Raw genomic sequence first — 26,355 nt, 5'->3', positions numbered from 1 at the left:
TCATGTGAGGAGTCCAGGTCGCTCATAACCGGGAGCACGGCTGATATATCAGTTTTACACTCTGCAGAGGTGGTACAACTTTACCCACAAGCCATGTATCCCATCTAGCCCGGGTTGATCGGACCCTTAGACACTGCCGAGGTGAATGGCTAGGGATCCATTATGAGGTTTTCACAAAATACCTTAATACGAAGCAACCCGCTAAGGTTTCTAAGACGATGGTGGTGGCCCCCTGGGTGAAGTACCTTAGCCAAGAATACGACCCCATGTTAACGTGGGTTGCCAGCACCTACCGCTCCCCCTCTTGCCCATCTTTCAGGTAAGGTTGCTAGGCACTAAGCATATAGAGCTAATTACCAAAGCCAGAGCCATGATAGCACTCGTGGTTGCACTGTTATCCTGGGTGGTCACTCCATGTTCCAATTAAATTTATAATAAAATTATCTTAACCATCGGGTTAATGTCATAATTGCCAATTAACATTTTTGGAACATTAAAACCAATTAAAGAGTGACATTAAGAATCATTAAGTTGAGCGGTAGCATGAATCTTGCACAGCTTAATTATTTTCCCAGGTTAAACAAGGAATACAGATAGTAAATCTAGGAAATCCTTAATTAGGTGAAACCCATCAAATTATGCAGTATATCAAAAAGGTAAACATTATTATATGCAGTGAATAGGTACAAACAGAATATGCAGAGGGAGAATCCACTTGCCTTGCTCAAGCGGGTCCTGCGGATCGTCCTCGAACGAGTTCGGATCGTCTACCGCACAATCCGCTTCTAATAGAGTCGCATAGCGCACATACAAAAATAAAACATACACCAATAAATAAACATGCACCATTCATAAACATACACCAATACGTCATTAAGCACACATTAACCTATCGCACTAATCATATCTTAATTACGTACTAATCGCGTAAATACTTATTAATTCAATTGTGGCTATTATTGTGAGTCCTAATGGTGAATTTATGGGTGGGTGCAATAAATACGGTTCTAACTAGTATTAACATATTTTAACATCATTAATAACATTAAATGATAATTATCATCTTTTAATACTAATAAATGAATTAATACCTTTTATTATTTCTAACTCAAATTGTTTAGTATGACCAAAAATGAATCTAATAATATTAATATTCTAAAAGTCAACATAAATTGGTAATTGTACTTTTTATAAAACAAGTGAGGATATTCTGACATAAACTAGTATTTTGTTTAATCCAAAAATCTAAGTGCTCAATTTGCGAACAAGATTATTTAACTAGTAAAAATCTATTTACCACACTACCGGTGATCATTTTCTCTTTTCTTTCTAAAAAGAAAATGCTAATAAAATAATTAGATAAATCATCTAAAAATCCTATAACATTCATATGACATCTATACCATTTTCCAAATCCATTTAAAATGCACCTATAATTCTCCAAGTAGTTTCTAAAATTTATTGTGACCAAATTTAACTACAAAAATTCCTATCTAGCATTTCTATCGCCAACGTGTGACTACTAAATGTTGTCGTATTTCTCTAATCCAAAATTCAACGCGTCGATTAACATGAAATAACACGGTGCACTACTAATCACATATTTCTAACAAATTCCATAGCGCACACAAATACATAAATCGGAATCACATGTGTTCATATTACAACAAACAAACTATACAACACATGAATCGAATCGAAAGCACTTTATAAAATACATAAAATAAATTTGGATCGCCAACAACCTCGGGTTCGTGCGTGTGACGGGGACGGATCGACGGGTTTCGGCCGGACGGAGTGCGGGGCTCGACTACGGACGGCGAGTGTGTCGCTCCGGCGAACTCCGGCGACGAACGGTACACTCCGGCGAACTACGGCGACGAACGACGAACTCCGGCGAACTCCACTGGCTCCGGCGACGAACGGCAACGGCGTCGAACAGTGCACTGGCGAGCTAGAGAGATGGAATGAGCTTGGGTTGGGAGGATGGGAGAGAGGAGAGGGTCCCTGCTGCCTTTTATAGAGAGAGGGAGAGGCGCCGGCGTCCTTCACTGGCCATCAATGGAGGCGTTACCGGAGAGAAATCAGGGAGAGGGAAAAGGAAACTGGTGTCCGTTTGATGCTACCATTACGCAGGGGCGCGATACGTCAAGGGAAACGACGGTTGGATTGCTCGAGCTCCTGGCGAGTCGCTCGGTCGGGCGCGGCTGAGCTCGGGTGCGCACGGCGTTGTGCAGGGCGGGTCTCGGCTCGCGTGCGGGCGTCGCGCAGGGAGCAGGCAGGGCGCGCAGGAGGCAGGGCGCAGGGCGCGGCTCGCGCGGCTGGCTCCCTGTGCGCGCGGCTTCCGTCGCCCAAGGAGAGAGAAGCGGGAGAGGAGAGGGAAGGAAAGGAGAGATTGCGGCGGGAGAGAGAATAGAGGAGAGAGAGGGAGCTTGCAGGGGCGGCGGCTGGCGCTTTGCCCAGGGACGCGCGGTAGATGGCGGCTAGGGTTTGGGGGTGGTTGGGCCCCTAGTGGGCCGGCTGGGTTAATTTTGTTGTTTTTTTTTCTCTCTTTTTTTTTCTAATTCTGAAATTCATTTTTAAAGAACTCTAAAAATCATAAAAAAATTATCAAAAATATTTATAAATGAAGTACTTATTTTTAGACTAATGATTACTATATTACCTAATTATTATTTTAATTACTAGGATTCCTTTTTTTTAAAGGAGGTTATTAACAATCATCCGATAATCAATCAAACGCATGCAAAGAAAACGATCAAAATGCACATAAATAATTAAACACTTAAAAAAAATTATTACCCTAATTAATATAATAACTAAATTCATTATATTTAGTTGATGGCATTTTGTGGTGTTACAAATATCAACATATGGATTGCGTCGTTGAGTGATTGGTTTAATTACTTCTGTACTACGCGCTTTGGGTCTGGTAAGAAGATGCAGCTCCCCGTGCTGTTCAAGAACATAATGGTAAGAAGATAAAAGACAAAGAGTGGTATGTTGAAAGAGCTCGGAAGAAGTCAGAAACAGAGATGGAACTAAAAAGGAGATTTGAGCGGATCTTGAAAGATGTTGCCAACAAGGCAACAAATATCAAGGACTTCACTGAACTTATATATCATGAACTTGGATGATAGCAGTGGAGATGATCAAGTTCGTGAATTGTTCTCTAACTATGGAAAAATTACTTCGTACAAGGTGGTTTGATCAACTTTTACGCTCTGCAATTATCATTATTTCCCTTACCTCTGTCTATTGATGGTATGTGTTGGCTAATTATATTTGTGAAATAGGTGATGAATGATCAAAATGGTCTCAGCAAAGGCTCTGGAAGGGTTTCTTTTTTATTATTAATTCTTACTATAAAAATGATGTGTTACCTCCTAAGATATTTGTCAAAACAGTAATTTTGAATGGCATTCGTGTTGGTACTTTGTCAAATCTATAAATTCAGAAGTTAGGATCACGTCTGTTTGTATTCATGTCCACCGTCCAAGTCCTAGAGTTCGAAGATTGTTATTTTATTTTTTAATCACTACTCCCTATAATTGTTCGTGATAATTATTTGTAAACTGAAAACCCCACCTTTCTTACTATCAAACGTCTTCAAAGAATTAAATCAACCTCGCTCGCGTTATATACTAGTTAGAGAATTCTCTTGTTTTGGCTAGTCGTTGTATGACATACTGTCCCGTTTTCAATTTATAATTTATTTAAGTTTTCAACATTAATTTAATCGGCTCTTCTCATTAAAAAGTCATAATTATTATTTAATATTACTGTAATATTGTTTAACATATAATAGATTTTAAATATGACTTTGAGTTTTTCGTTGTTTTTGCAATTTTTTATTAAAACAGTAATGTCAAAATTTTAAATGAATTATAAATTGAAATCGATGGAGTATTTTACTTTATGTTCTCACTTCCCTTTATATAACTATAATGATAAACGTTCATTGATTTAGTAAAACAAAAAAGATGGTCTGGTATAGTAGTTCAGTAAGAGCAAATCCAAAAGTTTATATAAATCCCAACTAAATATATGATTTAGAGAGGACTATTAAAAATAGACAACTTTCTATTAAGAGTGGGTGCCTTTGATCAGCGATTTTGCATGTTGACTCGAACGCATAGGCGAGTCCGGAGGGGCTGGACGTCAGGACTCAGGAGTTTATGCATGTTTCCATGTGATTGCGTCTTGACATCGTAAAAATCCGAAAATGCAATCTAGGATTTTTTAAACCTTTTCTAATTCAAAATAAATTTTAAAATTTTGTTTCAAAAAATCTTTATACGAGTTGATCTCAACAAAGAAAAAGTAGTGGTTTATATTCTCAACAAAAGTCCCAAAAATTATACAAATTTTTCTCAAGTGATTCTCTTCAAATTCTTCACAAAAATGTTGACTAAACATTCATCAATACTTCACCAACTATTTTTATCCTAGAGGTACCCCAAAATTATTTTTTAAATCTAGGAATCATATGTGGAACATGGGCCCAGTCCTGATTATCAGTCATTCCAATAGATTAGTCTCATATCTCTACTATTTATTAAGGCAGTAAGGGGTAGGCTGTCATTCTGTGTTCTGTCATTACCAGTTTTGCCTTTCTATTCCCTGTCATTCTCATTTCTTGTTCTGCATTTCTCATTCCCCCTCCTGCAAAGCTCATTCCTATTCCCACGTACATCTCACACCTAACTAAAATTAAATTTAAAAAACACAAATGGCCCTAAGGGGATTTGAGAACCCGCGACCTCTCAAGCAAATGTGCTTGTAGCTACCACTACATCACATGTGTGTTTATGTCTACATCTATTACAGTAAAAACATCTACTGCATCTCTCCCGAAGTCCACCTGCTACGATTGCACAATGTGTAGTAGTAGATAAGTATCACTGAGATTCTTGAATTATATTTTTGGATGGAGGGAGTATTATTTAAAGAAGAGCCTTGCATGCAATTTCTTTTGTTTGAATAATGTTTTCAACTTAAATTCCTTTTTTGCACGTGTGACATTTATTCTCCGTAATATTTTTTCCATAGATCTGACTTGTGAGTCATTTTTACAAATCAGTGCCAAAGATGAATACATGTTTCTTACTTGAAAACCCCGAACAAACACCACTAGCAGGAGGCGCTCGCGTTGGCGTCGCTCATCGACGACGAGAAGTATCTTGACGACTGCCAGTTCGACCTCTGGAAGCAGTCATACGTGGTCGCATGTACCATTGTGTACGGTAAGCTCCGGCGCAGCCGCCGCTTGGACGCGGTCCAGAGCGGCTACACCGCCCTGTCCATCGTCAAACAGGGGGACCTCATGGTTGTCGCCAACGCCGGCGACTCTCGGGTTGTTCTGGGCACCACATCCAACGACGACGCCATAACGCCGTCCAGCTCATCATCCACCTGAAGCCCAACATACCACGTAAGTCGCTACTGACCGGCCATGAATTCTTGTGCGCTAGGACGATGGCCATTGCTGACAGCGTGTGAGTGTCCTCGAACAAGATGTATGTAGAGGCGTAGCACATCTGGTGGTGCAACGACCAGGTGTACTACCTCGTTGATGAGCCCGGGGTGCACTTCGTTTGGCAGCCTAACCAAGAGTCATCGGTACTCGCCATGTCGCACGCGTTCGATGACTACTATATCAAGGACTGTGGCGTCATCTCGGCGCCGGAGGTGACGCAGAGGAGGACCGACAGCAATGACCACTCGCCATCGTCGGGGTAGCTCTTTTGCCGGCCTATCTTTAATTCTCTTCGTAAACACACACTTGCCATTTTGTTTAAGCAAGTGTGTATGGTGGTGTGTGCCTTATGACTGACGATGTACGAGGGAACTTCTACCGGCAGATTTGCACGTGCTCTCCAATGATGAGACCATGCAAATCATGGCATATATCGAAGTCTGCATGATACTAATGGTTACAATGTAGTAGTGAAACAACTAAATTAAAATAACAAAATTTATGTATGGTCAGGATCACAAATGGATTATGAAACATTTTCTTATCTCTACTACTAGTTATAAACCTAATGTAGGCGTGCACACCCCGCGGTGTTCTGCCGCCCGCGCGTCCCGCCCGCGGCTGCACCCTGCCCCGCATCACGCAATCCAGCGCAATTCCCCGGCCCACACACTCGAGCACGCCCCTGCCCCACACGCTCGAGCACGCGCCGCCCCGGGGGATCCGCCACCGCCTTCGCCTCTTCCTCAGCCGTGGCGGTGAGCGCAGCGCCGCCCCCAGTGTAGATCTTGAGACGGCGACGAAGCTTCAAGCCCACGCGCCCCTCGAGGTATGGCTACGACGCAGTCCCCAGGTCGCAACTGATTTAGACGCAGATGGAGGCGTCGGCGGCCTCCGACGAAACCCTAGCCGACGTGCTCGACCACCTCAAGCCCCACACTATCGCTCTCCTCCACCTTCTCTACAACCGCTGCCCACCTCTAGCTCCGCCTCCCTACGCGAAATGGGTGGGCATCGCGCGGGCACAGCTCCATCTCCGGGCACGCAGGGTGGCGGCGTGTCGCGGATCTGGAGCTGGTCGATCATCGCGCGTCGTCGGCAGCCAGGTAAATCTGACTGATTCTTCTCCTTACCTGCTTCTCCCGGTGTGGATCTCGGCTCTCGACGAGTTTCAGGGATCCGTAGCGGCGGCGGCGGCCATGGACAAGAGCCCTGGTGCTGCTTCTCACTTACGTCCTTCCTCGCTGGTGAACCGCGGTATGTGCTGATCGATCTGTGTGTGGTGCGCGCAGGTCAACGCGATGCGAAGCTCGCAGGAGAAGAACACGTAGGTGGAGAGCATGATCTGAAGGATCTGGAACCTTGTTAGGAAGGAGGTGTGCCTTTTTGCTGCTACCACTACCGCCACCCCGACCGGCTCGCGCGCCACCGCCATCTCCTCCCTCGCTCGCCTTGCTGCCGCGGCCGCCCCCACCTCAAGGACCCAGAGGGGCTGCCCTCGATCTGACTGACCCCACGGGGTAGGATGGACAAGGGGAAATCGGTGGTAGCCGAGCTGTCGGCATCGTCCAGCTCGCTCCCGTTGCCCTCCTTCTGTAAGCTCCCTAACTCCTGTTCGCTTATGTGGGGTAACTAACTAGGAGTAGCTGGTTATCAACTGATGTAGAGTTGTAGACAAAAACCAAGAGGAATCGACTGACTGTGTATTGATTATGTCTGACTCGAGTTTCTGTTATTGATTCTGTGTGTTGGTTTCTCTTGCTAGACAAAAGATGTATAGACAGAATTAAGAACTTTCTACGAGGATAAGTATTTGTGTTGTGTTCTTCGCTTTGGCTATTCTATTAATTAATGTGATTTCAGGAAGATACTAAACTCCCGCTAATTGGCATGTATTCCATATTTTTTTTGCTTCTAGCCTTGTAGCTAAGAGCTTTTATCTGATAAAAATAGTTTGCCTACCTAATAAGAACAGTGAATGGATTGGGTTCAGGCGTTCAGCTTCTACATGTACTATCTAATTAAATTTGGAAGTCTTGATCCACAAGTTACATTGCAGAATCATATAAATATGCTTGTGGACTTTTTCTATTGGAGAACGTGTTTAAATAATCAAACCATCGATTTTGATTTGACATTTTCTGAAATACCGATTTAAATTGCACTCAAACGTGTGGATTTTCTTTCGTGACATGTTTATGTTTATTAAGTAAGAGACTAAAATTGCTCCTTTTGTAACATGTACCTCTGCTCTTTTTGGAGTTGTTTTCATGATTGTAGTTTTTTTCACTTGGATATTGATTTAGTGCATCCAATCTACCTGCTCATTGTTGTATCTTTGTTCAGCAATAAATAGCATAAAGTCCGGGATTCTCTGTAGAGATCTAAGGGTTGTCATCTTTGCTAGATAAAGTTGTACAGAAATTAGGAAAAAGATTCTATTTGTTTCTTTATGTATTCATTCCTTACAAATTACATCCATTTTCTTTCTTTTCACTACAAAGTTTTGATATATCTTGAATGAATTCTGCAGTATTATTTTCGGTGCATGTATGTATACCTATACTTTTTCCACGTATAGATTCATCTGCTGCTACATTTATTGTCATCGATACATCTAACCAGGATGGAAAAATATACATATTTATGGCACCTCATGCATGTTAAGATTGTTCTGTATAAATAGAAAAATAGATATTTCTCAAATCTTGCTCACCTATACCTTTTGTTGTTTCCCCCCTTTTCCTATATTTTATTACTGCCAAAACTAACCTCAAATAGAGACCTATTGAATAGATTATGATAATCTGACGTCTAGGTTATATAATCTGGCATAAAAATGTGTCTGATTGTTTTCTATCTAGATTATTTAAGCTGGAGTATAGAATATAGACAGATTAAACACTAACTTATATGAAGTTACAGCTCTCAATGTTTCCTTTTTGTTAAACATGTACGAAAAGAATCAACCTAGGGCTGCAATCCCATTTCTTGTTGTGCTTTTCCCATTCCCCTCCCCGCACAGCCTATTCTCATGTTCTGCCACCATTCTCCCCTCCCTGCAAAGCTCATTCTCATTCTCATTCCCCCCACGTCTAGCTAAGATTAAAAAGCACAAATGGACCCAAGGGGATTTAAACCTGTGACCCCTCAGGCAAATGTGAGTAATAGCTACCACTACACCACATGTGTGTTTATGTCTTCATCTATGATAGGAAAAACATCTACTACATCTCTCTTCAAACCCACCTACTACCCTTGCACAATGCGTAGTAGTAGATAAGTATCACCGAGATCGTTGAATTATATTTTTGGATGGAGTGAGTAGTATTTAAAGAAGAGCTTGCATGCAATTTCTTTTATTTGAATCATGTTTTCAATTTAAATTCCTTTTTTGCATGCATGACATTTATTCTCCATAATACTTTTTCTGTGGATCTGACTTGTGAATCATTTTCGTAAACCAACGCCAAGGATGAATCTGTGTTTCTTACTTGGAAACCCCGAACAAACACCACTAGCAGAGGCGCTCGCGTTGGCGTCGCTCATCGACAACGAGAAGAAGCTTAGCGACTGCCAGTTCGACCTCTGGAAGAAGTCCTACATGACCGCATGCGCCATTGTGTACCACAAGCTCCGGTGCAGCTGACGCTTGGACGCGGTCCAGAGCGACTGCACCGCGCTGTCCATCGTCAAGCAGGGGGACCTCATGGTCGTCGCCAACATCGGCGACACTTGGATTGTTCTAGGCACCGCATCCAACGACGACGCCATCACACCGTTCAGCTCATCGTCCACCTGAAGCCCAACCTGCCACATAAGTCGCTACAGACCGGCCATGAATTCTTGTGCGATGGGGCGACAATCGTTGCTGACGTTGTGTGAATGTCCTCGAATATGATGTATGTAGAGGAGTAGTGCATCCGGTGGTGCAACGACCAGATGTACTAACTCGCCGATGAGCTTGAGTGCACTTCGTCTGAAAGTCCAACCAAGAGTCATTTGTACTCGCCATGTCGAGCACGTTCGACGACTACTATATCAAGGACCGTGGCATCATCTCGGCACCGGAGGTGACGCAGAGGAGGACCGACAGCAATGACCAGTTTGTCATCCTCGCCACCGTCGGGGTAACTTTTGTGCCGACTTGTTTTTAATATTCTTCGCAAACACACACTTGCCTTTTTTAAGCAAGCGTGTATGGTGGTGCGTGCATGATGACTGACGATGTACGGGAGAACTTCCGGTAGGTGTGGGACGTGCTCTCCAATGATGAGACCATGCAAATCGGGGCATATATCGAAGTCTGCACGATACTGATGGTTGCAATGTAGTTGTGAAATAACTAGATTAAAATAACTAAATTTATGTATGCCAGAATCACAAATGGATTATGAAACCTTTTCTTATAACAGTATAATACACATTTTGTATATAAGTTATCGTGATATTATATGTTCCCGTTGCAACGCACGGGCACTCACCTAGTAACATTATAAGACACATTTCGTATATAAATTATCATGGTATTATATGTTTTCGTTGCAACGCACGACCACTCACCTAGTATAAATTAATTTACTATGATTGAGTAGTTTTTGTAGTTACTACAGGGTATGGAGAACTGAACATGTGTTCATAGTTCTACATTTTTCGTGTTAAACTATCTGTATATATACTACATCAGTTATGTTTTTTTTCCATTTGATGGCTACAACGTTTGTAGCAATACCTTTGCATTTCTTTAGTATGCATATACAGAAGCTAGCATCATGACTACCTTATCTACAATAGCAATGGGAGATGGTTGTAATTTCTCCGATCCGCTGGAACAAGGCATATATGATGAGAATTTTGTAGACACTTGCAATACACAAAATGAGTGAAAGCAATCGGTCATCGAAGCAAAACCATAATCAAAAAGGAAAAAACTTCAACGAGGACGAAGACAGACTTATCGTTGGAGCATGGTTGATTATATTTGGAAAGGAGTCCATATGTATTACGAGGAGAATATAGATGAACGTACTGAGGGTTCATTGTTGCATCGTTGGAGCGGTAATTTTCCAGAACGTACTGAGAGTCCATATCTACTATGGCTAGATTGTTATAACTGCATAACAAATTATTACATAAATAAATCCAAGGTACTAACTATATCGATCTACATGGTGTTGCCATCAGGGCCGGACCTGGAGGGGGGTAAGTGGAGCGGCTGCACTGGACCCCAATTCTGGAAGGGTCCCAAAGTAATGTACATGTGTATATAGTCTTATGTGTTGGGTCTGGCCTGCTAAAGTTACAATGAGCATGTTTTTCAATTGTTTAACTAACCAAAACCGCGTCTGGAATTTTAATCGCCATGCTGCTGCCGCCTTGGTTTCGTCCGTGACTTTGTACGTCTGGTTGGCCGGCGATCGACATAGACCTGACGTTCCGTGCATAGGTGAATTTTTTCAAAAAGCTTCTCCTGTCCGGAATAATCTACGGTATTCCGGACATTCGACTTAGAATTGATATAGATGGACTTATGCACCTGAGAAATAATCAACTAGACAAAATAGTTATTCCAAAAGATTTGTGATGGTCATCAGACATCAAAATCGATTATCGAAAATGGTTAAAGCCATTTCCTTTCAAAACACCTCACTGAAAAACAGATTTGAAGAACTCCAGATATTCAAGAGTGTATTTAGGTTTTTATTGAGCTCGACGACATTGAAGTCGTTAAATGATACTGAACTAGAAGCATGTTGCGGCGAATTCGCAAAAACATTCTCTTCGCAGGATAGTTCTGATGTTGAGGTAAATGATCTACTATCTGAGTTGAAGGTTTTGAAGTTAAGTTTGCATGAAAGACCAATGTCTTCTGTAGAGATTTTTTTAGTATGTTCGGCAAATGGATTTGTATCCAAATATTTCAATTGCTTATTGGATATTATTTATTGTGCTTGTGACTGTGGCTGAGAGAAGCTTTTCAAAGTTGAAATTGTTGAACTATTTAAGGTCAACGATGTCTCAAGATCGACTCAACGGATTGACTACTTTATGTATTGAGAAAAAAATTATTAGACGAGGTTGATAGCAACACTATTATCAATGACTTTGCATCAAGAAATATTAGAAGAAATTTTTGAGGTAATATGTACAAAGATTTGAAGTTGTTTTGATATATTAGAGACTTTTATCATTCAAAATTTTGCTTATATGCTTAGAAGAAAGTGTATATATAATTCTTAAAGGGCCCCAATTTTTTGTTTCACCTCGGGTCCATAAAACCTCAAGACTGGCCCTAGTTGCCATAAGTGCTTGACTAGGTCGTCCCGAAGTTGATTGTGAGTTTGTTGGTCCCTAATTTTGTTGTGGTTCTCAATAAATTCATCAAAACAGTTGTATGCTCATGAGAGAGTTCCACATTATCTCCCCCATTCTCAAATTATTCTTTTGGATCCACGACTCCCTCATCTTCCACAATCATGTTAAGCATGGTTATACAAGCTATCGTCATGTCACTCAGTGTTTGTTCATCCCATAATCGAGCTGGCTCATGAACAATAGCACATCGAGATTGCAAAAGTCAACACGCTCCATGCCTTTCTATACTGCTTCTTGTGCCCTAGCAAAGTTTTTTTTCTTATTGCCCCACTGTAACATCCCAAAATTTCAACCCGAGGTTTGGAACCCTAATCTCCTAACCCCCTTTTTTATCTCTCCCTAAATTCCACCCCATAGGTCACCTCATTATATGCATACACTTGATTGTTAGAAGCACCTCACATAGATTATTATTTTTCTAGCACCCAAGATTATTTAGCTATTTATTTGTTCAAAAGAAAAGGAGATAAAAGAAATAGAAATAGAAATAAGAATTAGAAAAAGAAAAGAAAAGGGAAACCCCGCCTCGGCTGGGCCGTTTCCGGCCCAGGCCTCCTCCCCCTCTCGCGCGCGCACCGCACTCCCCTCCCTTCCGCGGCCCAAGCGGCCCATCATCGCGCGCCACGCCCGCCATTGACACCCAGCCCCCACCCGTCAACCCGCGCTCCCATCCCTCGCGATCTCTCCCTCCCTGGCAAGTGGGCCCCGCCCGTCAGCGCCTTCCTCGCGCCCAGTGACCGGGGCTAGCGACGCGATCGCCGCCGGTCGCCACCGCCCCGTCGTCTCGCCATTACTCGCTCGCCTGCCCGGTTGGCGCCTTGCGCCTCTGTCCCCTTGCGCCAGCCGAGCCATCCCGTCACCCCCTGCCCGAGCCGTCTCGTCGTCGCCACTGTGCGCCACCATCCCCGCCGTGGCGAGCTCGCCGGTGCATGCCACCTCTCGCCCCTTCCCCGCCCCGGGCGCCTATAAAAGGACCACCCCGAGCTTCCCAATCCCTCACACCAGCCTTGGCCACCCTCTTCCTCCTTCCCCGAGCTCGATTGAGCCAGCGTCGCCGCGTCCTTCCCCTGCTCCGGTGAGCCTCGCCCTTCTCCCTCTACTAAGTTCCAGTCTAATTCATATAGTTCTTGAGCTTCGCCATTCCCTCACAAACGCAATGCACCCATCCCCGCCTCCTATTGCGCTCGACAGCCTCGCTAGCGACCTCACCGTCGCGAGCGCCCGCCACCGCGCCGTCGACCGGCCACCCCAGGCACCCTTCCGGCCAAATTGGCCCTACCCCCATGATCCCCTACCCCCGCCCGTGCCTCGCCATCACTCCTCCGTCGCAAAATCGGGCTCCCGGCGGAGAACCGCCGCGAACCTCACCGGCGGTCGAGCCCGACCGGTTCGCCCCCCCCTTCCGTTGCCCGCTCCACGTCGTTACCCCCTCCTCTCGCTGACACGTGGGCCCACACCCATGGCGTCCGCCCGCGCTGTTCTGCTCCTTTGTGGGCCGGCTGGGCCGCCTGCCTGCGCCCGCGCTCGCTGGGCCGAAATCCCCCCCGGGCCCAGCTAGCTGAGAATCCCCTTTCTTTTTCCTTTTTCCATTTCTTGTTCCTATTTTCATATATATATTTATATATTGATATTTTATGCACCAAAAATAGTTTAAATAAATTATAGGGCACAAAAATAATAATATATAATAATTGGCACACCCCACCAAGTCACCATGATTGATGTATTGTTCTTTATCTGTGTTTGTTAGCGGAAGAGGGATCCGATCCTCCGGAATCTGTAGCTCCGGAAGAAGGGCAGGAACCCGACCCCTCTGAAATAAATCTTTTGTGCCAGGAATGCTTCGACGAAGGCAAGTCCATCCTTCCCTTGATGCATAATTTACCTATTCTTTCTACCACTACCTAAGCCGGGATTAAGGGATGGAACATTTGCATTGTGAGCAGAGAGATAGCCCGCATTAACAAAGATCATTTGAGTACAAAATGTGGGATGGGAAAAATGGGCCATGTTTTGACTAAGCAATGTTTTCAAAAAGTGTATGATGAAGGGTATTCACCCTCATCACCTTGTGAGTGGGATAATCAGGGACTCCCTGGTTTAGGGGAGGGCCTAAGGTGATGGCTCAACTGGTTTAGGTGTGAGCAGAAGGATTGTCCCCTCATATAAGGACCGATTTTTCATCCTTCACTACATGTACTCATGATAAGTACAACCACTCGAGACTGTATGGGCAGTCACTCGATCCGAACTCGTACGGTCCAAACCCTAGGGTTATGAAGGTTGGGGAGCACCGGGAGGATAAGGAGGGGGAATGTTTTGTCCACTTTGGACATGGCGGTGGCCTGACTCCTTCCGGTATAACCATTAAGGTTAGGACATGCAAGGAAAGAAAGAGATTCGGATTCGGATCTCGTTGGCCATGAGATCGTAGAGCCGGACTAGTGGGTAAAGTGTACCCCTCTGCGCAGAGTTCAAACCTATTCGAATAGTCCGTGTCCACTGGAATGGACGAGTCTGGTGTGGTATGAAATTTAGAGTTTTACAACCTCTGTGAACATGGAAAAGTGTGTGTGAGTGTGTTTTTGGAAATGAAAATGATGCCACAGGAGCGGGGAGCTCAGTGGTGGCTGATTGAGTAATGTGTTATTTTTTACTTCTTTGGGAAAAAACCCTCAAAGTACTGCCTTTCTCTGAGAAAAAGAAGAGTTACTTCAACTCCACCATATAAAGGATGTATTATATAGGTCTCTTTCTCTTTACGGGAGCGGGATGGGCTTGCGGAATACCTAGTGTATTCACCCAGATTTATTTATGTTTTTCAGCAGCTGAAGACTTCTTTTCTGCTATGCTTGATTGAGGGGGCTGTGTCTGCACCCAGTTCTGCCTGTGGCATGGGCTAGTTTATTCTTCTACTGCGCTTTGTTTTCTGGCTCTCTCGAGCTTGTACTCTAGTATTGTAATAACTTTATTTTGAACTATGTACTATTTGAAGTAAGGAATGTGGTTACTAGCCTCCTAGGACTAGTAATTGTATCACATTTGAGTCCCAAAGGATCGAGACGCTTCAGGTGGTACCAGAAGCCATAGGACTGGCCGTAGATCGCAGCCTCAACCTTAAAAGTTTGCCTTAACAAGAAAACACCTCTTACCCCTAAGAAAAATCTCATCTCCTTTCCCTCGATATTAACAGACCCTTCTTTTCTTCTACTAGATGGAAGGCTCTTGGGTCATTAGGACATCCTACTGCTCAGAGGAGGAAGGATTCCCTCATCTCTTGCGGAGTTGCGTGCTTCGCATAGGGATCCGCAAGAAGCCAGAGTACGTCTGGAAAGAATACCGCGAGAACAGAACGGAGAAGTGCTCTATGGCAGTCTACCTGGGAGAAAGCCGAAGTTACCCAAACCACCCTCCTTTCCAAGTTACCTTCACTGGACACCGCTTCCCAGACACTTGCCAAAATGTTGCCCGAAAAGCCCTCCGTCAGCTATGCCAAAACTACAGCAAAGAAGTTTTTGAAACCCCCCTTCGTTACTTCCCACCTAACAACAAAAACACCCCTACCTGGAGGAAAATACTTCAGGCCCTGTCAGGAAGAGATCCTACTGAGGATGACCCCACCATCGTCTATATGGCCGGATATTTCCACACTCTCGATAACCACTATGATGACCTTTCCTCCCACTGCACCCACCTAAACTCCCGGGTAGAAAGCTTAGAGCAGCAGGTCAAGGAACTTAAAAGGGAGAAGGCGTCTCTCCAAGAGAGTCTCAATATAGCAGAAGGCGAAGAGGCCAACACTCGTGAAGCCTACCGAACCCTGAAGCTGGATTACGATAAGAAGCTAAAGAAGCTTGCCCCCACGAAGAAAATCCAAAAGAAGACCAAGAGCCAAGGATGCCAGACTGAGCGGAAGAAGAAAGCCCCTCCAGCACCACCTCTCTCCAGGATAGAGAATTTGTCCGACGACGAGGATATGTCCCTAGCTAGCCTTGATGACCTTCTCAATGAATTTGGGGACACCTTAGAAAAGGAGTTCGGAAGTACCTTAGAAAGTGCTCGCATGTAGTGCGACTTGTGGTAACTGTATGCTTTTGTAATGAACTGGTGTAATGAATAAAATAACTTGGTTGAAAAAATTGGTATATGCATACTAGCAACTCTCTCCCACTGGTAGATGGCTTCGGGTAAAACCACGCCTACCGCCTCCGGGATTGGAGCAGGGTTTCCCCTAAGAGCTGAAGGAGAAGCCGGTGGAGAAGGGAGTGAGACCCACCTCCCCGCACCTCTAGAGCTGCCATTAGATTTAGCCCAAGTTCTAGCCAACCAAACCTGACTCATTGAGGTCCTCACTAGAAGTCTGGAGAATCAGCGCCCGAATGGTGGAAGACCACAGGACAGGATGGGAGATTTTCTGAGGCTGAAGCCTCCCACATTCGCTGGATCCAGCAATCCCCTCGATGCTGATGACTGGCTGTGCACGATTAAAAAAGGTAGAAGCCGTCGGATGCCCAGAGAATCAGCATGTTCAATTGGCTGCTCATCAACTTTCCAGGATGGCCCTAGCATAGCACTGCCGTTAAAGATGCTACCTGGACAGAGTTTGAAACTGCTTTCCGAGAGCACCATGTGCCCCAAGGGAACGTTCAGCTCAAGGAAGATGAATTTCTGGAACTAACTCAAGGTGGAAGATCTGTCAGTGAATACGTGCACAAATTCACAGAATTGGCTCGCTACGCGCCTGATGACGTCAGCACAGAAGCCAAGAAGATGGCCCACTTTTTGAAGGGGCTCAGACCAGAACTCAAGACCATCCTAGCTAGCCAAGATTTCCTCAGCTTCTCGCACCTCTCAAACAAAGCTATACAAGTGGAAAGGGCAAGGGAAGAAGAAAAATGTCACCTCAAGAGGAAATTCCAAGTCCTCCGAGCTCAGCAGCAAGACCGACACCAGAGAACTGGATCCTTTGGGTTTCCACCCAAGGGACCAAGCTTCAATAGACCAGCTGTACCCACTCTATCACGTTTCAGCTAGCAGAGTCAGAGCTCCTTTCAGGCCCCCTCGGTTGCAAGCAACCAACCGCCAACAAATTCTTGTTGGCACTGCGGAGACCCCAGTCACTTCAAGAACAACTACCCCTAGTTGAAGGCATCAGGACCTGCTTACTCCAACTCGGTGAATGGCCCCAAGAATACCTTAGCACCCACCCCCAAGGCACCCTCCTCCATCAGCCAGCAGAACAAGACCCATTATCAGGGAAGGGCACGAGTGAACCACGTCGATGCTCAGGAGGCTCAGCAAGCTCCGGGAGTAGTGCTCGGTGAGTTCCTTGTTGAATTTACTCCCGCTACTGTACCTTTTGATTCAGGAGCATCCCATTCTTTTATAGCCATTGGTTTTGTGGAAAAGCATGGCATCCCCTCTACCCATCTAGAAATTCCCATGGTCACCCGAACCCCAGGGTCAGACCTTCTATGCCAGCTCAAATGCTCCCAAGTCAGAATTCTTTTAAGTGGGGTAGTGTTCTTAGCAGACTTAACCGTCTTGTCATCCCAAGGGATTGATGTAATTTTATGAATGGATTGGTTAACCAAGCACAAGGGCATCATAAGTTGCGCAAACAAGACCGTCCTTCTCACAGACCACCAAGGAAAGTCAGTTTCTTGTCAGGCTCAGCCACCCGCCAATGATCCAATGGTGTTTAATCTAGCAGCAGAAAGCATATCAGTGGTAGAAGAATTCATGGATGTATTCCCAGAAGAGTTGCCAGGAATGCCACCAGAAAGAGAAGTGGAGTTCTACATAGATCTGATCCCTGGCACGACACCCATCGCAAAGAGACCATACCGCATGGCTCCTACCGAGTTAGCAGAACTAAAGCTCCAAATAGCAGAACTTCAACAAAAAGGGTACATCTGTCCCAGCTCATCCCCTTGGGGAGCACCAGTCCTTTTTGTCACTAAAAAGGATGGAAGTATGAGGATGTGTATTGATTACCGATCGTTAAATGAAGTTGCAATCAAAAACAAGTATCCACTCCCTCGGATCGACGACCTCTTCGACCAGCTTCAAGGGGCCAAATATTTCTCCAAGATAGACCTGAGGTCTGGATATCACCAGCTCAGAATCAAGGAAGCAGATATTCAGAAGACTGTGTTTGTCACCCGGTACGGACAATATGAGTTCACAGTAATGCCTTTCGGACTAACGAACGCACCCGCCTTTTTCATGAACCTCATGAATAAGGTATTTATGGAAGAACTAGATAAGTTTGTCATAGTCTTCATTGACGACATCCTTATCTACTCCAAGAATCATGAAGATCACGAGCGTCACCTTCGGATCGTCCTCGGAAGACTCAGGGCACATCAACTCTATGCTAAACTCAGCAAATGTGAATTCTGGTTAGAAAAGATAGCCTTCCTTGGGCATATCTTGACTGCACAAGGAATAGAAGTAGATCCATCCAAGGTAGAAGTAGTATCAAAATGGAAGCAACCATCTAACGTTAGTGAAGTTCGAAGCTTTCTGGGAATGGCAGGATATTACCGCCGCTTTATCAAGGGATTCTCTAGCATAGCAAGACCTATGACCGAGCTCCTCAAGAAAGACAATAAGTTTGTGTGGACTCGAAGTGTGAGGAAAGTTTCCAAATCATAAAGAAGAAGCTCACAACCGCGTCCGTTTTGACACTACCAGATATACATCAGGATTTCGTCGTCTTCTGTGATGCTTCAAGGCAAGGCTTAGGGTGTATTCTGATGCAGAATGAGAAAGTCATTGCTTATGCATCACGCTTACTCAAGCCGCATGAGCAGAATTATCCCACCCATGATTTGGAATTGGCAGCCATAGTGCATGCCCTGAAAATATGGAGGCACTACCTAATTGGGAACAAATGTCACATCTTCACCGATCATAAGAGTCTGAAGTATATCTTCACTCAGCCAGACCTCAACCTTCGTTAGAGAAGATGGCTAGAACTCATCAAAGATTATGACCTTGAGATCCATTATCACCCCGGAAAGGCCAACGTGGTAGCAGACGCCCTCAGCCGAAAACCTTTCGGGAAGAAGGGGACAAACTTTTTGGAAGATTGGAAGAAGAAATCAGCTCAGCTGAATGCATGTCTGGGAAACAACGGCAGCCTAGAAGTCAAGCCAATGCTAGAAGACCTCATATGCAAGGCTCAACGCTTGGACACGGAGACAGCAAGATTTATGGAAAAAGCTCGCAAAGAACAACTTCCGGACCTCAGGACAAATGAAGGAGTCCTTTGGTTCAAGAACCGTCTGTGTGTACCAAAAGGGGAAACACGAGAAGTCCTGCTCGATGAAGCTCACAACTCAGCCTACTCCATCCACCCAGGAACCACCAAGATGTACCTAGACCTCAAAACCATATACTGGTGGAGAGGGATGAAGAAAGAGATAGCACAGTATGTGGCCCGGCGTGACACTTGTCAACGAACTAAAGCCGAGCACCAGAAGCCTGCATGCCTATTGCAACCCCTTCTAGTGCCCGAATGGAAGTGGGAGGAAATAGGCATGGATTTTGTAACTGGACTACCCCGGACGCAAAAAGGGAACGACTCTATCTGGGTAATAATAGACCGTCTTACCAAGGTAGCCCACTTCATCCCAGTGAAAACTACCTTTGGAGGAGCCACCCTTGCCCGGATTTATCTTAAAGAGATAGTCAGACTCTATGGCATTCCAAGAAAGATAGTGTCAGACAGGGGAACCCAGTTCACCTCCAAATTTTGGATGAGCCTTTAGCAGGCTATGGGCACCAAGCTAGACTTCAGCACCACCTATCACCCCCAGTCAGATGGTCAGACAGAAAGGGTCAACAAGGTACTCGAAGATTTATTAAGAGCCTGTGTGTTAACGTTCGACAGAAACTGGGAGTCCAGTTTGCCTTATGTAGAGTTCTCGTATAACAACAGCCATCAGGCCAGTATCAAGATGTCACCGTCAGTGCCTTCCTCGCGCCCGTGACCGGGGCTACCGACGCGATCGCCGCCGATCGCCACCGCCCCGTCGTCTCGCCAATACTCGCTCGCCTGCTCGGTTGGTGCCATGCGCCTTTGTCCCCTTGCGCCAGCCGAGCCATCCCATCACCCCCCCTGCCTGAGCCGTATCGTTGTCGCCACTGTGCGCCACCATCCCCGCTGTGGCGAGATCGCCGGTGCACGCCATCTATCGCCCCTTCCCCGCCCCGGGCGCCTATAAAAGGACCACCCCGAGCTTCCCAATCCCTTACACCAGCCTCGAGCCCGACCGGTTCGCCCCCCCCCCCCCGGTCGCCCGCTCCACGCCGTTACCCCCCCTCCTCTCGCTGACGTGTGGGCCCACACCCATGGCGTCCGCCTGCGCCGCTCCGCTCCTCCGTGGGCCGGCTAGGCCGCCTGCCCGCGCCCGCGCTCGTTGGGCCGAAATCCCCCCGGCCCACCTAGCTGAGAATCCCCTTTATTTTTCATTTTTCCATTTCTTTTTCCTATTTTCATATATATATTTATATATTGATATTTTATACACCAAAAATAGTTTAAATAAATTATAGGGCACAAAAATAATAATTTATAATAATTGGCACACCCCACCAAGTCACCATGATTGATGTATTGTTCTTTATCTGTGTTTGTTAGCGGAAGAGGGATCCGATCCTCCGGAATCTGTAGCTCCAGAAGAAGGGCAGGAACCCGACCCCTCTGAAATAAATCTTTTGTGCCAAGAAAGCTTCGACGAAGGCAAGTCCATCCTTCCCTTGATGCATAATTTACCTATTCTTTCTACCACTACCTAAGCCGGGATTAAGGGATGGAACATTTGCACTGTGAGCAGAGAGATAACCCGCATTAACAAACATCTTTTGAGTACAAAATGTGGGATGGGAAAAAGGGGCCATGTTTTGACTAAGCGATGTTTTCAAAAAGTGTATGATGAAGGGTATTCACCCTCATCACCTTGTGAGTGGGATAATCAGGGACTCCCTGGTTTAGGGGAGGGCCTAAGGTGATGGCTCAACTGGTTTAGGGGTGAGGAGAAGGATTGTCACCTCATATAAGGACCGGTTTGTCATCCTTCACTACCTGTATTCATGATAAGTACAACCACTCGAGATTGTATGGGCAGTCACTCGATCCGAACTCGTACGGTCCAAACCCCTGGTTATGAAGGCTGGGGAGCACCGGGAGGATAAGGAGGGGGAATGTTTTGTCCGGTTTGGACATGGCGGTGGCCTGAATCCTTCCGGTATAACCGTTAAGGTTAGGACGTGCGAGGAAAGAAAGAGATTCGAATTTGGATCTCATTGGCCATGAGATCGCAGAGCCGGACTAATGGGTAAAGTGTACCCCTCTGCGCAGTTCAAACCTATTCGAATAGTCCGTGTCCACTGGAATGGACGAGTCTGGTGTGGTATGACAATTAGTGTTTTACAACCTCCGTGAACAGGGAAAAGTGTGTGTGAGTGTGTATTTGGAAATGAAAATGATGCCATGGGAGCGGAAAGCTCAGTGGTGGTTGAGTAATGTGTTATTTTTACTTCTTTGGGAAAAACCCTCAAAGTACTGCCTTTCTCTGAGAAAAAGAAGAGTGACTTCAACTCCACCATATAAAGCATGTATTATATAGGTCTCTTTCTCTTTACGGGAGCGGGATGGGCTTGCGGAATACCTAGTGTATTCACCCAGATTTATTTATGTTTTTCAGCAGCTGAAGACTTCTTTTCTGCTATGCTTGATTGAGTGGGCTGTGTCTACACCCAGTTCTGCCTGTGGCATGGGCTAGTTTATTCTTCTACTGCGCTTTGTTTTCTGGCTCTCTCGAGCTTGTACTCTGGTATTGTAATAACTTTATTTCGAACTCTGTACTATTTGAAGTAAGGAATGTGGTTACTAGCCTCCTGGGACTATTAATTGTATCACATTTGAGTCCCAAAGGATCGGAACGCTTCACCCATGGTTTAGGTATGATCTTAAACAATGTAGCCCACAACGGATATATGCCATCAGCAAGGTAATACCCATTGTATAGTCATGATCATTTATATTGTAGTTAACTTTTGGAGCTTTTCTATTTGATAGCTTTTGCAAATAGTGGAGATTTGTGAAGAACATCGATGTCATTAAGAGATCCAAGCAAACCAAAACGCATGCCAAATCCATAGATTATGCGAAGCAACGACTTCTAAAATTATTGTTGATGTATGATGATGTACGAAGAATTGGCCTTGATGACCCTATGGACAATTTTTCCATATCCACTGCACGCAATCAAGTGAACCAAGCATACCAAGAAAACTCGTTCCTCTCCAAGTGCAAGTAACCGAGCTATATCGTTCTGATTTGGTGGCCTCAAGTATTCATCTCCAAAAATTTAAATAACAGCTTTGACAAATCTTCTTAGACTTTATAGATCGGTACTTTCTTTAATGTGTACATATTCATTTGTAGTGTTTGCTGCTACTCCATAAGTAAGCATACTGTCGGGGACCATAATTAGGGGTACCCTCAAGACGCCTAATTCTCAGCTGGTAACCCCCATCAGCATAAAGCTGCAAAGGCCTGATGGGCACGATTAAGTCAGGGATCAGTCCACACGAGTGACTCGATCACGCTTCGCCCGAGCCTAGCCTCGGCCAAAGGCAGCCGACCTCGAGAGACTTCCGTCTCGCCCGAGGCCCCCCTTTTATGGCGGACACATCACCGGCTCGCCCGAGGCCTTGGCTTCGCTCAGAAGCAACCTTGACTAAATCGCCACACCGACTGACCAAATTGCAGGGGCATTTAACGCAAAGGTGGCCTGGCATCTCTATCCTGACACGCGCCCCCGGCAGGGCCGAAGTGACCGCCGTCACTCCACCGCTCCACTGGCCAGTCTGACAGAAGGACAGCGCCGCCTGCGCCACTCCGACTGCAGTGCCACTCGACAGAGTGAGTCTGACAGGCAGTCAGGCCTTGCCACGGCGAACTACGCTCCGCCCGACCCCAGGGCTCGGACTCGGGCTAAGACCCGGAAGACGGCGAACTCCGCTCCGCCCGACCCTAGGGCTCGGACTCGGGCTAAGACCCGGAAGACGGCGAACTTCGCTCCGCCCGACCCCAGGGCTCGGACTCGGGCTAAGACCCGGAAGACGGCGAACTCCGCTCCACCCGACCCCAGGGCTCGGACTCGGGCTAAGACCCGGAAGACGGCGAACTCCGCTCCGCCCGACCCCAGGGCTCGGACTCGGGCTAAGACCCGGAAGACGGCGAACTCCGCTCCGCCCGACCCCAGGGCTCGGACTCGGGCTAAGACCCGGAAGACGACGAAACTCCGCCTCGCCCGACCCCAGGGCTCGGACTCCGCCCTGGCCTCGGCCGAACGACTTCCGCCTCGCCCGACCCCTTGGCTCGGGTTCGGCCGCGGCAACAAAAGGCAGACTCAACCTCGGCTTCGGAGGAACCCCCACGTCGCCCTGCCTAGGGCACAGACCGCCACGTCAACAGGAGGCGCCATCATCATCCTACCCCGAATCGACTCGGGTCACGGGGAACAAGACCGGCGTCTCATCCGGCCAGCTCCGCCAGAGGGGCAATGATGGCGCTCCACAAGCTCTATGACGACGGCGGCCCCCGGCTCTCTTACGGAAGCAGGACAACGTCAGCAGGGACTCGACCGCTCCAACAGCTGTCCCTCCATCAGGCTCCGCCGCACCTCCGACAGCCACGACATCACGCCAGCAGGGTGCCCAGATCTCTCCGGCTGCCACATTGGCATGTACCTAGGGCGCTAGCTCTCCCTCCGCTAGACACGTAGCACTCTGCTACACCCCCCATTGTACACCTGGATCCTCTCCTTACGACTATAAAAGGAAGGACCAGGGCCTTCTCAGAGAAGGTTGGCCGCGCGGGACCGAGGACGGGACAGGCGCTCTCTTGGGGCCGCTCGCTTCCCTCACCCGCGTGGACGCTTGTAACCCCCCTACTGCAAGCGCACCTGACCTGGGCGCGGGACGAACACGAAGGCCGCGGGACTTACACCTCTCTCACGCTCGACTCCGGCCACCTCGCCTCTCCCCCCTTCGCGCTCGCCCACGCGCTCGACCCATCTGGGCTGGGGCACGCAGCACACTCACTCGTCGGCTTAGGGACCCCCCTGTCTCGAAACGCCGACAGTTGGCGCGCCAGGTAGGGGCCTGCTGCGTGCTGACGAACAGCTCCCCGTCAAGCTCCAGATGGGCAGTCTCCAGCAACCTCTCCGGCCCGGGACGGTGCTTCGTTTCGGGACTCTTGAGTTCATGTCCTTCGACGGCAGCTACGACATGATACTTCTTCCACCGCCGCGCGACTACGACAATGGCGGCCGACAACCCGCCCGCCGGCGGCGGAATCGACGACGTCTTCCCCGCGTGGTGGAAGAGCAACATTCGGGCTCGCTCCGTTCCCTCCCCCGCCAACGGAGGAGGAGGCGGGGTCGTCAAGGCCAGACGAGAGGCCGCGCTTCGTCGGCCGTCGAGCGAATCGACGCCCCCGACGCCCCGACGGAAGGCACGCCGGACGTCGACCTCGCGTTCAAGACGGAGGCAAGCGCCGTCCCCCCGCGGCGCGCTGACCCCGAGCAAGAAGACGACGCCGGCGCGCTCGCGGAAAGCCTGCAGGACGTCGCCCTCGAACCAGAGATGACGGCGCAACCAGTCCCCGATGTGACTACGTCGCTCCTCGTCGACCAAAAGGTAACGACTAACTCCCATCTTGCGTCATTTCGACTCGGCCTCAACCCGCCAAACGACCTCGTTTTGGCGGGCGCTCTCATTGAGGCGAGTGCAACCCCACTGAGGTTCCGTATGCGGTCGCCTTGGGACCGACTGACGGACGTCTCGACCTACGGGCCCTCTGGGTCCGAGGAAGATGACGATCCCGGCATCGGTTGGGATTTCTCCGGACTTGGCAACCCCAGTGTCGTGCGGGACTTCATGACCGCATGTGACTACTGCCTATCCGACTGTTCCGATGGAAGCCGCAGCCTTGGCGACGAGAGCTGTGGCCCAAGCCGCGAATGTTTCCACATCGAGCTAGGGGATCCCACCGAAGGCAACCATCTTGGCATGCCGGAGGATGGTGATCTCCCTAGGCCGGTGCCTCGCGCCGACATCCCACGGGAGCTAGCTGTGGTCCCCGCTCCGGCGGGGGGTTACGACCCACAACTCGAGCAAGTCCGCGAGGCGCAGGCCAGGCTCAACGAGGGAACAGGAGCGCTTGCGCCGATCCATCGGGACGTCGGACAAGCATGGGTGGGCCAACCCCTGGCCGGAGAAATACGTCATCTGCCCCAAGGTCTCCAGCACCGCGTCGCCAACGATGTCAGGATCAGACCGCCGCCCGCATCCAGCGGGGTTGGTCAGAACCTGGCAACCGCAGCAATGCTCATCCGCGCGATGCCGGAGCCGTCAACCACCGAGGGTCGGCGAATCCAGGGAGAACTCAAGAATCTCCTGGAAGGCGCTGCGGCCCGGCGGGCCGAGAGCACTGCATCCCGAAGGCAAGGATATCCCTCGGAACCTCATGCCGCGACTTCCCGATTCATGCGGGAAGCCTCGGTCTACACCGGGCGCACGCGCAACACCGCGCCTGCGGCCCCGGGCCACCTCGGCAACGAGCACCATCGACGCGACCGTCGGGCTCACCTCGACGAAAGGGTGCGCCGAGGCTACCACCCCAGGCGTGGGGGGCGCTACGACAGCGGGGAGGATCGGAGTCCCTCGCCCGAGCCACCCGGTCCGCAGGCCTTCAGTCGGGCCATCCGACGGGCGCCATTCCCGACCCGGTTCCGACCCCCGACTACTATCACGAAGTACTCGGGGGAAACGAGACCGGAACTGTGGCTCGCGGACTACCGCCTTGCCTGCCAACTGGGTGGAACGGACGACGACAACCTCATCATCCGTAACCTCCCCCTGTTCCTCTCCGACACTGCTCGCGCCTGGTTGGAGCACCTGCCTCCGGGACAGATTTCCAACTGGGACGACTTGGTCCAAGCCTTCGCTGGCAATTTCCAGGGCACATACGTGCGCCCCGGGAATTCGTGGGACCTTCGAAGCTGCCGGCAACAGCCGGGGGAGTCGCTCCGGGACTACATCCGGCGATTCTCGAAGCAGCGCACCGAGCTGCCCAACATCACCGACTCGGATGTCATCGGCGCGTTCCTCGCCGGCACCACTTGCCGCGACCTGGTGAGCAAGCTGGGTCGCAAAACCCCCACCAGGGCGAGCGAGCTGATGGACATCGCCACCAAGTTCGCCTCTGGCCAGGAGGCGGTCGAGGCTATCTTCCGAAAGGACAAGCAGCCCCATGGCCGCCCATCGGAAGAAGCTCCCGAGGCGTCTGCTCCGCGCGGCGCCAAGAAGAAAGGCAAGAAGAAGTCGCAATCGAAACGCGACGCCGCCGACGCGGACCTTGTCGCCGCCGCCGAGTATAAGAACCCTCGGAAGCCCCCCGGAGGTGCAAACCTCTTCGA

This window comes from Zea mays, chromosome 2, assembly GCF_902167145.1.
Source record: "Zea mays cultivar B73 chromosome 2, Zm-B73-REFERENCE-NAM-5.0, whole genome shotgun sequence".
Taxonomy (NCBI): Eukaryota; Viridiplantae; Streptophyta; class Magnoliopsida; order Poales; family Poaceae; genus Zea; species Zea mays.
Note: the sequence above shows the minus strand (reverse complement) of the source record.